General features: G+C 46.3%; 1 pseudogene; it reads right to left on the minus strand.

The window, feature by feature from the left end:
- LOC131203124 (golgin subfamily A member 6-like protein 22) overlaps positions 1-13,449 on the minus strand; it is a 36,763-nt pseudogene that overhangs the window by 13,487 nt on the left and 9,827 nt on the right.

Below are 13,449 nucleotides of genomic sequence, written 5' to 3' on the forward strand. Positions count from 1 at the left end.
GATGCCTGGGGGATTCTGGGAGTTGGAGTCCACCCATCTTAAACTATGATGCCTGAGGGACTCTGGGAGTTGAAGTCCACAAATCTTAAAGGGACCAAGGTTGGAGACCTTTGGTCTGGATCACTTTTATTTATATATAATGATATTTTCCCCGCTCCTAATTTCTACCTCTGCTATCCAACCATTTGTAAAAGAAGTCCCATGTCTGAAAATACTCTTTGTCTGCAGGTACTCCTATTTCCATCATCCCCAACAATGGGTGCTCCATTACTGGAGGTTTTAAAGAAGAGGCTGGTCAATCAGTGGTCTGACATGGTACGGGCTCTCCTGCTTGAGCAGTGGGGTTGGGCTAGAAGACCTCTGAGGTCCCTTTCAACCAGTGGTGAAATGTAAAATTTGTTACTACCGGTTCTGTGGACGTGGCTTGGTGGGGTGGGGGCGTAATTGGACGTGGCCAATTTTTTTTTTTAACTTTTAAAAGCATTTTTTAAATAACCTCTTTGGCCGAAGAGGTTGTAGAAAAAATGCTTTTCAAAGCCTCTGACGATCAGGCAACTCAGCTGGGATCGCCAGAGGAGCCCTTTAAAAGCATTTTTTTCTACAGCCACTTCGGCCAAAGAGGTTGTAGAAAAAATGCTTTTAAAAGGCTCCTCTGACAATCCCAGCTGAGCCGAGCGAGGCTTTTTTTCTTTTACTTTTAAAAGCATTTTTTCTTTGGCCGAAGAAAAAATGCTTTTAAAAGTAAAAAAAAAAAAAAGCTTCTGATGATCGCGCGGCTCAGCTGGGCATGGGCGGGCCAGGAGGGGGCAGGGATTTTTGCTACCGGTTCTCCGAACTACCTGCTGCCATCACTACCGGATTGGGCGATCCGCTCCGAACCGGGAGCATTTCACCCCTGCTTTCAACTATGTCGTTCTGTCAAATAGATGGATCCACCGATCTGCAGTTCTCAACTGTCTAATTGAAATCAGGCAAAGGTGCAAGATTAGCACTGACCCTTAACGCTAACGAGGCCCGCAGGCCAAAGGACCCTATGCCCCCCTCCCCCCATAATGCAGGAAAGAAGCAAATCCCCAAAATAAACCCTGGATATGATGGAGAAAGAGGCGGGCCCCTGGCACAACACCTGCAGAGGTGTAAAGTACATGAAAAGAGCAAGAGAAAAATTGTCAGAGGCTAAATATACACAGCTTAACACACAAGTGAGCTAGCAAAGGCTGCAAGGGCTGGGAGAAGCGGCAGAGGCCCAGCTAGTCCTCGCCTTACGACCACAGTTGAGCCTCACATTCCCATTGCTAAGGAAGACTGTTCAGTGTGTTGCGTGGGCCCCATTTTACGGCCCTTTTGCCGCGGTTGTTAAGTGAACCATGCGGTCGTTGAGCGAATCTGGCTCCGACTTTGCTTACGAGGTTACAAAGGGTGGATCACATAACCTCCGGGACAACGCAACCATCATAAATACGAGTCAGTTGTTCAAATTTTAACCACATGACACCAGTGGGGACCCTGTAATAAAATAGAATAGAATAGAATTTTTTTTATTGGCCAAGTGTGATTTGACAGACAAGGAATTTGTCTTTGGTGCATAAGGTCTCAGTGTACATAAAAGAAAAGATACCTTCATCAAGAATCATAAGGTACAAGACTTAATGATAGTCATAGGGTACAAATAAGCAATCAGGAAACAATTAACATCAATATAAATCGTAAGGATACAAGCAACAGTTACAGTCATACAGTTATAAGTGGAAAGAAATTGGTGATGGGAATGATGAGAAGGTTAATAGTAGTACAGATTTAATAACTAGTTTGACACTGTTGAGGGAATTATTTGTTTAGCAGAGTGATGGCGTTCGGGGAAAAAAACTGTTCTTGTGTCTAGTTGTTCTGGTGTGCCGTGCGTAACGGTCGTAAGTGTGAAAAGAGGTCATAAGACAGTGCTGTTGTAACTTCGGATGGCCACTGAACGGGTGGTTGTAAGTCGAGGACTACCTGTGATGCTTATTCAGCCAAAATAATGGGCCAAAAATAATCCGACCAACTGGACGCCTCCAGAGATGGCAGGAGGAACAAACCAAAAAAAATATCTCATTTTTGTATGTCATCAACAAGAAAGTTTACTCAGCAAAATTGTCTCGTGTCTTCTCAGGAAAGAAAAGAGGTCAGACGTATTAATAAGGAAGGAGAAAACACCAGGTATAGAAACGAGAGATGTTTGCAAAAAGGCAGGAGAAAATACAAGAAGTAGAAACAGCTCTTGAAAATGTCTATTTCCATATTTGTCAGTCTTGGCCATGTGAAGATGTGAAGATGGGTGGATTCTAACTCCCAGAATCCCCCAGCCTGCATGCTTTAAGATGGATGGACTCCCAGAATCCCCCAGGTATCATAGTTTAAGATGGGTGGATTTCAACTCCCAGAATCCCCTAACCTGCATACTTTAAGATGGGTGGACTTCAACTCCCAGAATCCCCCAGCCTGCAGGCTTTAATATGGATGGACTTCAACTCCCAGAATCCCCCAGCCTCCATGCTTTAAGAAGGGTAGACTCCAACTCCCAGAATCCCCCAGCCAGCAGGCTTTAATATGGATGGACTTCAACTCCCAGAATCCCCCAGCCAGCAGGCTTTAATATGGATGGACTTCAACTCCCAGAATCCCCCAGCCAGCAGGCTTTAATATGGATGGACTTCAACTCCCAGAATCCCCCAGCCAGCAGGCTTTAAGATAGATGAACTTCAACTCCCAGAATCCCCCAGCCAGCAGGCTTTAAGATAGATGAACTTCAACTCCCAGAATCCCCCAGCCAACATGCTTTAAGATGGGTGGACTCCAACTCCCAGAATCCCCCAGCCAGCAAGCTTTAAGACGGGTGGACTCCAACTCCCAGAATCCCCCAGCCAGCAAGCTTTAAGATGGATGGACTTCAACTCCCAGAATCCCCTAGTCTGCATGCTTTAAGATAAGGTGAGGGGCCGGATAGCTCAGCCTGGTAAGGCCTGTTATTAAGAACACAGAAGCCTGCAATTACTGCAGGTTCAAGCCCGGCCCAAGGTTGACTCAGCCTTCCATCCTTTATAAGGTAGGTAAAATGAGGACCCAGATTGTTGGGGAGGCAATAAGTTGACTTTGTATATAATATACAAATGGATAAAGACTATTGCCTTACACACTGTAAGCCGCCCTGAGTCTTCGGAGAAGGGCGGGGTATAAATGTAAACAAAAAAAAAAAAAAAAAGATGGGTGGACTCCAACTCCCAGAATCCCCCAACCAGCATGTTTTAAGATCCGTGGACTTCAACTCCCAGAATTCTGAAAGTTTACATCCACACATATTAACATTGCCAAGACTGAAAAATTTTGCTCTATACCTTGTTTCTAGCTTCTGTACTTTTAAGAATTTGGCATCTAATAATTGTTTTTTCAATGACCTGCAAATTAAACCCACTTAATCTTAAAGGTAATCCTTGACTTACGGCCACAATTTCCTTTGCTAAGCGAGTCAATTATTAAGTGAGGTTTGACCCCTTTTACGACCTTTCTTGCCACAGTTCCTAAGTGAATCACTGGAGTTATTAAATGAGTCACACGGTTGCTAGGCGAATCTGGCTTCCCCATTGCTTGCCAGAAGGTCACAAAAGGGGATCACGTGACCCCAGGACGCTGCAACGGTCATAAATATGAGTCAGTTGCCATGTATCCAAATTTTGATCATATCAACATGGGGAAGCTGCAACAGTTGCTTGTATGAAAACCCACCATAAGTTACTTTTTTCGTAACTTCAGATGGTCAGTAAATGAACCGTTGTAAAACGAGGATTGCCTGCATTGGCCAGCAGTCAGGTTAACCCCTCTCATTCTTTCCACTTTCAACATCCCTTCGCAAACCAGGTACCTTAGCCATAACTTCTCTTGTGAAAGTGACTAATTCAAGCGTCTTTTGTGAAGAAAAAGCCGATCCTAATTCCAAAACGCCAGTGTGAAATTATTATTAAGTGCGAAATTATAATTGCACTCCAGTGTGACATTATTATTACTGCTATTATTGTCGCTGTTTGGATCGTCATTTTTTTATAGCAGCTGCGGCTTTGCTAGCCTCCCACGTATCAAGACATTCCAGTTGGCAGAATAAGCGTGCGATTAAATAACCTCAGATTGGCTTTCTCCAGCCTTTCTTTTCTATCTATTGGAGCATCTATAAAACCAGGATCGCCTGCCTTCCAAAACCTTTGGAAACTTATAAACCAAACCAAGATGGTGGCAGCGCCCAACCGACTACACCAAACCATGTTTTACAAACATGCACTGCACACCAGAACAACTAGACACAAGAACAGTTTTTTCCCGAAGGCCATCACTCTGCTAAACAAATAATTCCATCAACACTGTCAGACTATTTATTAAATCTGCACTACTATTAATCTTCTCATAGTTCCCATCACCCATCTCTTTCCACTTATGACTGTATGACTGTAACTTTGTTGCTGGCAATCCTTATGATTTATATTGATATATTGACCATCAATTGTGCTGTAAATGTTGTACCTTGATGAATATATCTTTTCTTTTATGTACACTGAGAGCATATGCACCAAGACAAATTCCTTGTGTGTCCAATCACACTTGGCCAATAAAAAATTCTATTCTATTCTATTCTATTCTATTCTATTCTATTCTATTCTATTCTATTCTATTCTATTCTATTCTATTCTATTCAAACCCGGTTACCTAGCAAGCTTTTTCTCCTTTTCAAAATAAAACTTACCGGTACGTCTTTTCCTTAAATGAAGACACAAAACAACTGCGTGGAATTTGGAAAAAGCCAAATTCTTCCAAATTCAACAAAGTGGAATTTGTTGAAGACTACTTCAGCTTCAATCACAGCAACAATACACGAGCACACAATAGATTTAAGCTTAATGTGAACCGCTCCAATCTTGACTGCAGAAAATATGACTTCAGAAACAGAGTTGTTAATGCTTGGAACACACTACCTGACTCTGTGGTCTCTTCCCAAAATCCCCAAAGCTTTAACCAAAGACTATATACTATCGACCTCACCCCATTCCTAAGAGGTCTGTAAGGGGCGTGCGTAAGAGCACAAACGTGCCTACCGTTCCTGTCCTATTGTTTCCTTTCGTTATATCCAATTAATATAGTTATTACATACTTATGATTATATATATGCTTATATATCGTATAGTTATTTCATGCTTATGCTTATATATAATGTTGTGACAAATAAATAAAATAAATAAAGCCACTTGCTTGGCCACACAGAGCAAGAAATGAAACAGCCACAAATTAATCTTCCCATGAATAATAGAATAAGAGAGTTGGAAGGGACCTTGGAGGTCTTCTAGTCCAACCCCCCGGCTCAAGCAGGAGACCCTCTTACCATTTCAGACAAATGGCTGCCCACAGTCTCTTCTTAAAAACCTCCAGTGATGAAGCACCCACAAGTTCTGGAGGCGAGCTGTTCCACTGGTTAATTATTATAACTGTTAGGACAATTTCTTCTTAGTTTTAGGTTGCTTTCCTCCTCGATTAGTTTCCATCCATTGTTTTTTCTCCTGTCTTCGGGTGCTTTGGAGAAAAACTTGACCACCACCCCTCCTCTTTGTGGCAGCCCCTCAAATAATGGATGATGCTATCCTGTCTCCCCTAGTCCTTCTTTTCATTAAACTAGACCTACCCAATTCCTGCAACCGTTCTTCGTATGTTTTAGCCTCCAGTCCCCTAATCATCTTTGTTGCTGTTCTCGGCACGCTTTCTAGAGTCTCCACATTTTTTAAAAAAAAAAAAACATCGTGGAGACCAAAAACTGGATGCAGTATTCCAAGCGTGGTCATTTGCCCCTTTGCAAGGCAGATGTGCATCTTTGCACCTGTTCAAACCCAAATTCCTAAGGCCCAGCATCCCACCACCTGCTCATCGCGCTTAGCCCACTGTGCAAACAAGCCGTAGCACCACCAGCCATTTATAAAACGCGACCGGATCCGTGAGAAAAATCTCACCGCCCCTTTCCACCAAACCCACTCTTCCTCTCATGCGCAAATAATCCAGAAGGCAAACATGCCAGGCATCGTGTTTTTAATGAATTTTCACCCAGTTAAGGGAAGGGGAGGGAGAAGGCGTGCGGAGTGTTCACACACAGCCCACAAATATTTGCAGAGCCTCATCCCTCTTGCACACTGCACAGATTTAAACCACTTCCTCGTTTTGCAAATAACCCAGCCCTTACAAGAACCTCGCTGGACAGACCATCCCCAAATTTTGTGTGTGTGTGTGTGTTTAATGGTTGGTCTTTAACTTGATGAGCCACTCCAGTTTTCTCTTTCTAAGTCGGTATGGTACTTTACCGGTCCTATATTCCAATTGGAAAGTTTTCCATTTGAGAAGTCGGCCTCAAGGGAGATCCGCATTCTACTATATTTCTTTCAAATATATATATATATATATATATATTTTAAAAAAGGAATGAAGAGGCGTTTATCGTGCTTGTGGCTTAGCATTTCTACAAACCAGGAAAGAAAGAAAAAATATGGGGGGGAGGAAATGGAAAGGAGTAATTGATTGGTGGGATGAAATGGCAGAAGTCGAAACTGATCTCTCTCTCTCTTTCTGTCTCCATTCTTCTCTCTCTCTTTCTGTCTCCATCCTTCTATCTCTTTCTCTCTCTCTCTTTCTATCTCCATCCTTCTCTCTCTCTCTCTTTCTGTCTTCATCCTTCTCTCTCTCTCTCTTTCTGTCTCCATCCTTCTCTCTCTCTTTCTGTCTCCATCCTTCTCTCTCTTTCTCTCTCTCTCTCTTTCTGTCTCCATCCTTCTCGCTCTCTCTCTCTCTTTCCCTCCCTCCCCCCTCTCTCTTTTACAATCGTCCACATGTCTGTCCGCCTCTCCAGCATGGATAGCCCGCTGCCTCAGACGCTGCCATAGCAAATTCGCCCCGATCTACGAGCTGGGGGTCTGTTTTCTTCCCGGCTATTTCAGCCAGGGGAAGGAATGGAGGCGGGGGGTGGGGTCGGAGGCGTTTCCCCCCCCTCCCCCAAATCCCGAGCGGGGTCCCAGCCAGGCACCCGTGCCTGGCTAATAAATCTAGAGAGGGGCACGAGAAACGGATGGGGTGGGGGAGGCGGAGAGAGAGACCTGGCCAAGGAGCCAGAATTCATGGCCGGGAAGGAAAGGGGATGGGTTTGGGAAGAAGCTTCGGCCTTGCCACGCATAGCAAGACGACCCCTCCCCAATTTCCCCTGCCCTTTTGACTCAGCCGAGCCTTTCCCGCCCCCCTCCCGGTGCCGCGGCTTAACCCTTCCCGGGCTGCAGAGGGAGAAGGAGAAGTCGACCCCCACCCACAAATAGCGACCCTCCTGGGCTCCCCTTCCTCCCCTAGGCTGCCGCCCCCTCCCCTTCCTCCGGCCGCACCTGCGGGGTCCCCGGCGCCTTACCTGCAGCGGCCACCTCTCCTGGCCGGCGTCCCGCGAGCGAAGATGTAGGGATGCGGAGCGGCTGCTTCCCGGGGGGCGCGGCTGGGGAGCGGCCCCGGGCCAGCGGAGGGCTGGCGGGCGAGGCGCCGCCCGGCCTGGGAAGGGGAGGCGGCCAGCTCCCGACCCGCTGGCCGGCTGGGCAGAGACGCGGCGATGAAGAGGAGGAGGAGGAGGAGGAGGAGGAGGAGGAGGAAGGGCGCTTCCTCTCCTCTCCCACAGGGGGCGCCCGCCCCTCTCCGCGCGCGCTCAGCAGCTGTGCCCGGGGAGCGCAGCTGGCGGCGCGCAAGGATGGGGAGGAGGGCGCAGAAAAGCCCTTTGTTGGCTTTGCAAGCGCCCCGAGCCCGGCTTGCAAAGGAAGCGGAGGAAGAGGAAGAGGAGGAGGAGGAGGAGGAAGATTCTGCAGAGGCTTCAGCACCGGGAGAGGAGGAAGAGGGAGGGAGAGGATGCTGGGTTGGCAGCCCCCCCCCCTCCGCGCGCCCCCCACCCACCCACCCACCCCAAGGCAGCAGCGCAGCGGGCCAGCCAGCTGCCTGCAAACGCAGCGCTTTATGCCCCGGAGCTGGGTGGGCTGCCTGGTTTAAAACCCCCCTTCTGGGGGAGGCTCCGCCAGCCTGGCTGACACGCGTGACTGCCCCTTGCACGCCCCCCTCCCGGCTTTCTTCTCTTCCCTCCCTCCCTCCCTCTCTCCCTCCGTGCAGCAGGAGGGTGTGTTCCACTCCCCACCCGCCCAGCCAGCCAGCCAAGGTCACCCCAAGCCATGGATGCTGGGAAGGAGCTGCAAGCGGGGGGGGGGGCGTGTTTGCCCGTGCAGTGGCCGGAAATTTTGGACTACGCGACCCCCCAGCCCCAATGGTCTGGCCTCCCCCCTCCTCCTCTCAGCCCCACCCTCAAAGACTTCCCTGGGGAACAGCCCCCTGGGCAGCATGGCTCAGCTCCCAACCCCCTCCTGGTCTGGCAGGAGGTTTGATGAAAATCCAGAAAGTAGGAATCACAATCTCCAGACACACACACACACACACACACACACACACACACACACACACACGTAACCCAGTCCGTCTGAAAAAAAGCCGGATAACTTTTAAGATGCTGGCAGGGGAATTGTGGGAGTTGGAAATTGTCGCTCCCCCCCTCCCCACAACAGCTTAAAGTTATCCAGATTTCCTCTTGCAGAAGAGATTGGAGAGTTCATTCGTCTGAAATGGTATATCTAGGGATGTGATGGCGAACCTATGGCATGCGCACCCCAGGTGGCACGCAAAGCCATATTGGTGGGCACGCGAGTTCAAAAAGCAGGCCTTCCATCCAGTCCCACCGGAAGTCAGCAAGCGGGCAGTTTCCGGCTTCCGGATGGGTGCGTGTGTGTGTGGGGAAGGCTGTTTTTTGCCCTCCCTGGGCTCCTAGAAAGGCTCTAGAGCCTGGGGAGAGCGAAAAACGGGCCTACTGGGCCCATCGCGCCAAAAGCGGCGGGGAATGTGGGGGGGGAGGGATGACGCATGAGGCACATAGGATTAGGGGTGTGGGCACGCCCACGCACGACTCCCCCCACTTTTGGCACACGATGGCAAAAAGGTTAGCCATCACTGATATAGGGATTTCTGCCTGAGCAAGCGGGTTGGACTAGAAGACCTCCAGGGTCCCTTCCAGCTCTGTTATTCTGTTAGGAAATGAGTGTCAAACTCGTTGCAATGACACACCTCCGCTTTTAAACCTGGCCCAGTGGTTCTTTTTCGCCTGCCCATCTACCTGTTAGTGACAGGTAAACTGGGCTGATAACATGGCAACTCCTTCCTATTTATTATTTTCCTATTTATTATTATTTTCCTGCAGAAAAAATAATTGCTACCAACCTGCCTTCCATTGAGGACCTGTATACTGCACGAATCAAGAAGAGGGCCGTGAAAATATTTGCAGATCCCTCACATCCTGGACATAAACTCTTTCAACTCCTACCCTCAAAACGACACTATAGAGCACTGCACACCAGAACAACTAGACAGAAGGACAGTTTTTCCCCGAAGGCCATCACTCTGCTAAACAAATAATTCCCTCAACACTGTCAAACTATTTACTGAATCTGCACTACTATTAATCTTCTCATCGTTTCCATCACCAATCTCTTTCCACTTATGACTGTATGACTATAACTTTTTGTTGCTATCATTAAGGGTTAAATTGCAACCTATGACCATCATTTGTGTTGTAAATGTTGTACCTTTGATGAAGGTTTTTTTTTTCTTTTATGTACACTGAGAGCTTATGCACCAAAACAAATTCATTGTGTATCCAATCACACTTGGCCAATAAAATTCTATTCTATTCTATTCTATTTGGGGCGGGGGAGGGGGAGAGCAAATGGGTGGGCGTGTCCATGACATCACTAAGGGCTGGACTTGACTCCGAGAGGACTGTACCATATTAATTTAGAGGTTCTCTCACCTGTTGGTCCTGTTTCCACTTCTCTGTGCCTAAATACCGGGGGTCCTCGACTTACGACCATAACGGAGCCCAAGATTTCTGTGGCTAAGCAAGACCTTGGTTAAGTGAGGTTTGCCCCACTTTTCTTGCCGCCATTGCTAAGTGAATCGTTGCCGTTGAATAAGTTAGCAACGTGGTTGTTAAGTGAATCGGCCTTCCCCACCCACCCACCCCCTGACTTTGCTGGTCGGAAGATCGCAAAAGGGGATCACGTGACCCAACCCCACCCCTGGGACGCTGCAACCGTCGTAAATACAAGCCGATTGACAAGCGCCTGAATTGTGACCGCAGGGATCCTTCAACGGTCGTAAGTGTAAAAAAACATCATAAGTCACTTTTTTCCAGCGTCGCTAAATGAATTAGCGTTTTGCCTAGCAGTGGAAGGAAGGGGAACAGACCACGACGGGATGCGCACAACTCCCAAAACCATCGACCCCGAGGACGCTAAGCCAACACCAACGACGACCCACGTCGCAAACCAATTTGACACATCGCCCATCATCTGCAAGGGAGCAGACTTCCCTCTTCACACCAAGCCATCAATCACGGCTTATGATCCTTAGGATGTTGTGTGCGACACCATAGCTGGGCAGCTGGCATAACGGGAGACCAACTTAACTGCACCGAGGCCTTGTATAATGTTTGAACCAGTGGTGGGATTCAAATTTTTTTTACTACCGGTTCTGTGGGTGTGGCTTGGTGGGCGTGGCATTGCTTGGTGGGCGTGGCAGGGGAAGGATACTATAAAATTTTTTAGACTTTTTTAGACTTTTTAAATTTCTAAATTTTAATTTTAAATTTTTAAATCTTCTGTAATTTTATATGGGGTATTTTAGGTTCGTCAATTTGACGGTTTTAATTCGGCCACCATTGAATAAGTATTTTAAATTGATTTTTAACTTTGTATATTTATTGCTTTTTATCTTGGCTGTACACCACCCTGAGTCCTTCGGGAGAAGGGCGGTATAAAAGTTTAATTAATAAATAAAATAAATAAATAAATAAATAAATAAAATCTCCATTCCCACCCCAATCCAGGGGAAGGTTACTGCAAAATCCCCATTTCCTCCCCATCAACTGGGACTCGGGAGGCAAAGAATAGATGGGAGTGGAGCCAGTCAGAATTTTTACTACCGGTTCTCCGAACTACTCAAAATTTCCGCAGCCGGTTCTCTAGAACTGGTCAGAACCTGCTGAAACCCACCTCTGGTTTGAACCCTGCGTAATGTAGGGGAAAATTGGAAAGAATTGGACTGTGGGTAGCATTTTGCTTTCCTGAAAAAGATAGTCATTTCTTTCCTTCTTCCGTCTGTCTGTCTTTGGCTTCACCGTTTATCTTCGTTTGTTGATGGTTTATCTTGTATTATTATTATTATTATTTATTTTACTCATGCATTTTACTCATGCAGATCCCTCGCATCCTGGACATAAACTGTTTCAACTCCTACCCTCAAAACGACGCTATAGAGCACTGCACACCAGAACAACTAGACACAAGAACAGTTTTTTCCCGAAGGCCATCACTCTGCTAAACAAATAATTCCCTCAACACTGTCAGACTATTTACTGAATCTGCACTACTATTAATCGTTTCATAGTTCCCATCACCAATCTCTTTCCACTTATGACTGTATGACTGTAACTTTGTTGCTGGAAATCCTTATGATTTATATTGATATATTGATCATCAATTGTGTTGTAAATGTTGTACCTTGATGAAGGTATCTTTTCTTTTATGTACACTGAGAGCATATGCACAAGACAAATTCCTTGTGTGTCCAATCACACTTGGCCAATAAAATTCTATTCTATTCTATTCTATTCATTAAACATGAAACTCAGTCGACTGAACATTCAAAAATACATCACAAATAGCATTGACTGGTGCTAATGGTTGATGCGGGTTGCTGCCAGCATCCTAGGTATCAACCATTATTATTATTATTATTATTTAACACAAAATGACAGTATACAGAGCAAACGAGATAACTATGCTGGATTTCGTATCACAGATCACTAGTCGAACACTTCCCAAGCGTTTAGGACTGCATGATGTATCGGCGGATTATGCGAGCAGATCCCAGTAAGGTGGCCTTCTGCAGCTGACCAATGGTGATCTTGTCAGCGCCAATTGCTTTGAAGTGCTTGCCTAGGTCTTTAGGCACAGCGCCCAGTGTGCCCAGTACCACTGGAACCACCTGCACTGGTTTATGCCAGAGACTCTGCAATTTGATTCTCAAATCTTGATATCTGGTGAATTTTTCATGTTGCTTGTAGTCGATTCTGCTGTCACCAGGTTTGGCAATGTCGACTATCCACACTTTTTTTTTTTCCACAATCGTGATATCCGGGCTATTGTGTTCCAAAACTTTATCAGTCTGTATTCGGAAATCCCACAGTAGTTTTGCATGCTCATTTTCAATCACTTTTTCAGGCTTATGATCCCACCAGTTCTTTGCTACAGGCAACAACAACAACAACAACAATAATAATAATTATTATTCTGTAATGAAATGCTGCTACAAAGCAGAACCAGAAAATTTGTTGTTGTTGTTGTTATTATTATTATTTATTCATTAAACGTGAAAGTCAACAGAACATTGAAAAAGGCATCACAAATACCATTGACTGGTGCTGATGGTTGATACGGGTTTATTTATTTATTTTATTTATTATTAATTAAACTTTTATACCGCCCTTCTCCCGAAGGACTCAGGGCGGTGTACAGCCAAGATAAAAAGCAAAAAGTATACAGTTGCTGCCAGCGTTATTATTATTATTATTATTATTACCGTTTTCTATTTTCAGCATCTCTGTCTTTCGCCCTCCCTCCCCCCCCCCCTCTCTCTCTCTCTCTGTGATTCAATTGGTACAATCTGTAATTTCTGGTGTGTATGTGTGTTTTGAACAAAATGTGCTTTTCTGTGCTCTGGGCAGATGGGACCTTCCAAATGACACCAAGGCAACGTTGGAAGCAGCCGAGCATGAAGGAGGAAGTAGGTACCTTCAAGATCCCAGCTGAGGCTAAGCGGGAGGTTTCGCCCTGGAAGGCTAAGCTGGAAAGTCTACGAGGAGACCTAAAACAGCAGGAAGTCAAGGCAGGAAGGCAGTGGGGGAGAGGAGGAGGAGGAGGAGGAGGAGGAGGAAGAGGAGAGGGAGGAGGAGGAGGAGGAAGAGGAGAGGGAGGAGGAAAGGGAAGAGGAGGAGGAGGAGAGGAGGAGGAGGGGAAAGAGGAGACGGAGGAGGAAAGGGAAGAGGAGAAAGGAGGAGGAAGAAATGGAGGAGGAGGAGAAGAGGGAGGAAGAAAAGGAAGAGAAGAGAAGAAAAGAAGAGGAGAGGAAAGGAGAGGAGAGGAGAGAAGAGAAGAGAGAATAGAAAACAAGAATGGAATGGAAATGAATTCGGGGGGAGGAGAGGAGAGGAGGAGAGGGGAGGGGAAGAGAAGAGAAGAGAAGAGAAGAGAAGAGAAGAGAAGAGAAGAGAAG

Source organism: Ahaetulla prasina, chromosome 8 (genome assembly GCF_028640845.1).
Source record: "Ahaetulla prasina isolate Xishuangbanna chromosome 8, ASM2864084v1, whole genome shotgun sequence".
Classification (NCBI taxonomy): domain Eukaryota; kingdom Metazoa; phylum Chordata; class Lepidosauria; order Squamata; family Colubridae; genus Ahaetulla; species Ahaetulla prasina.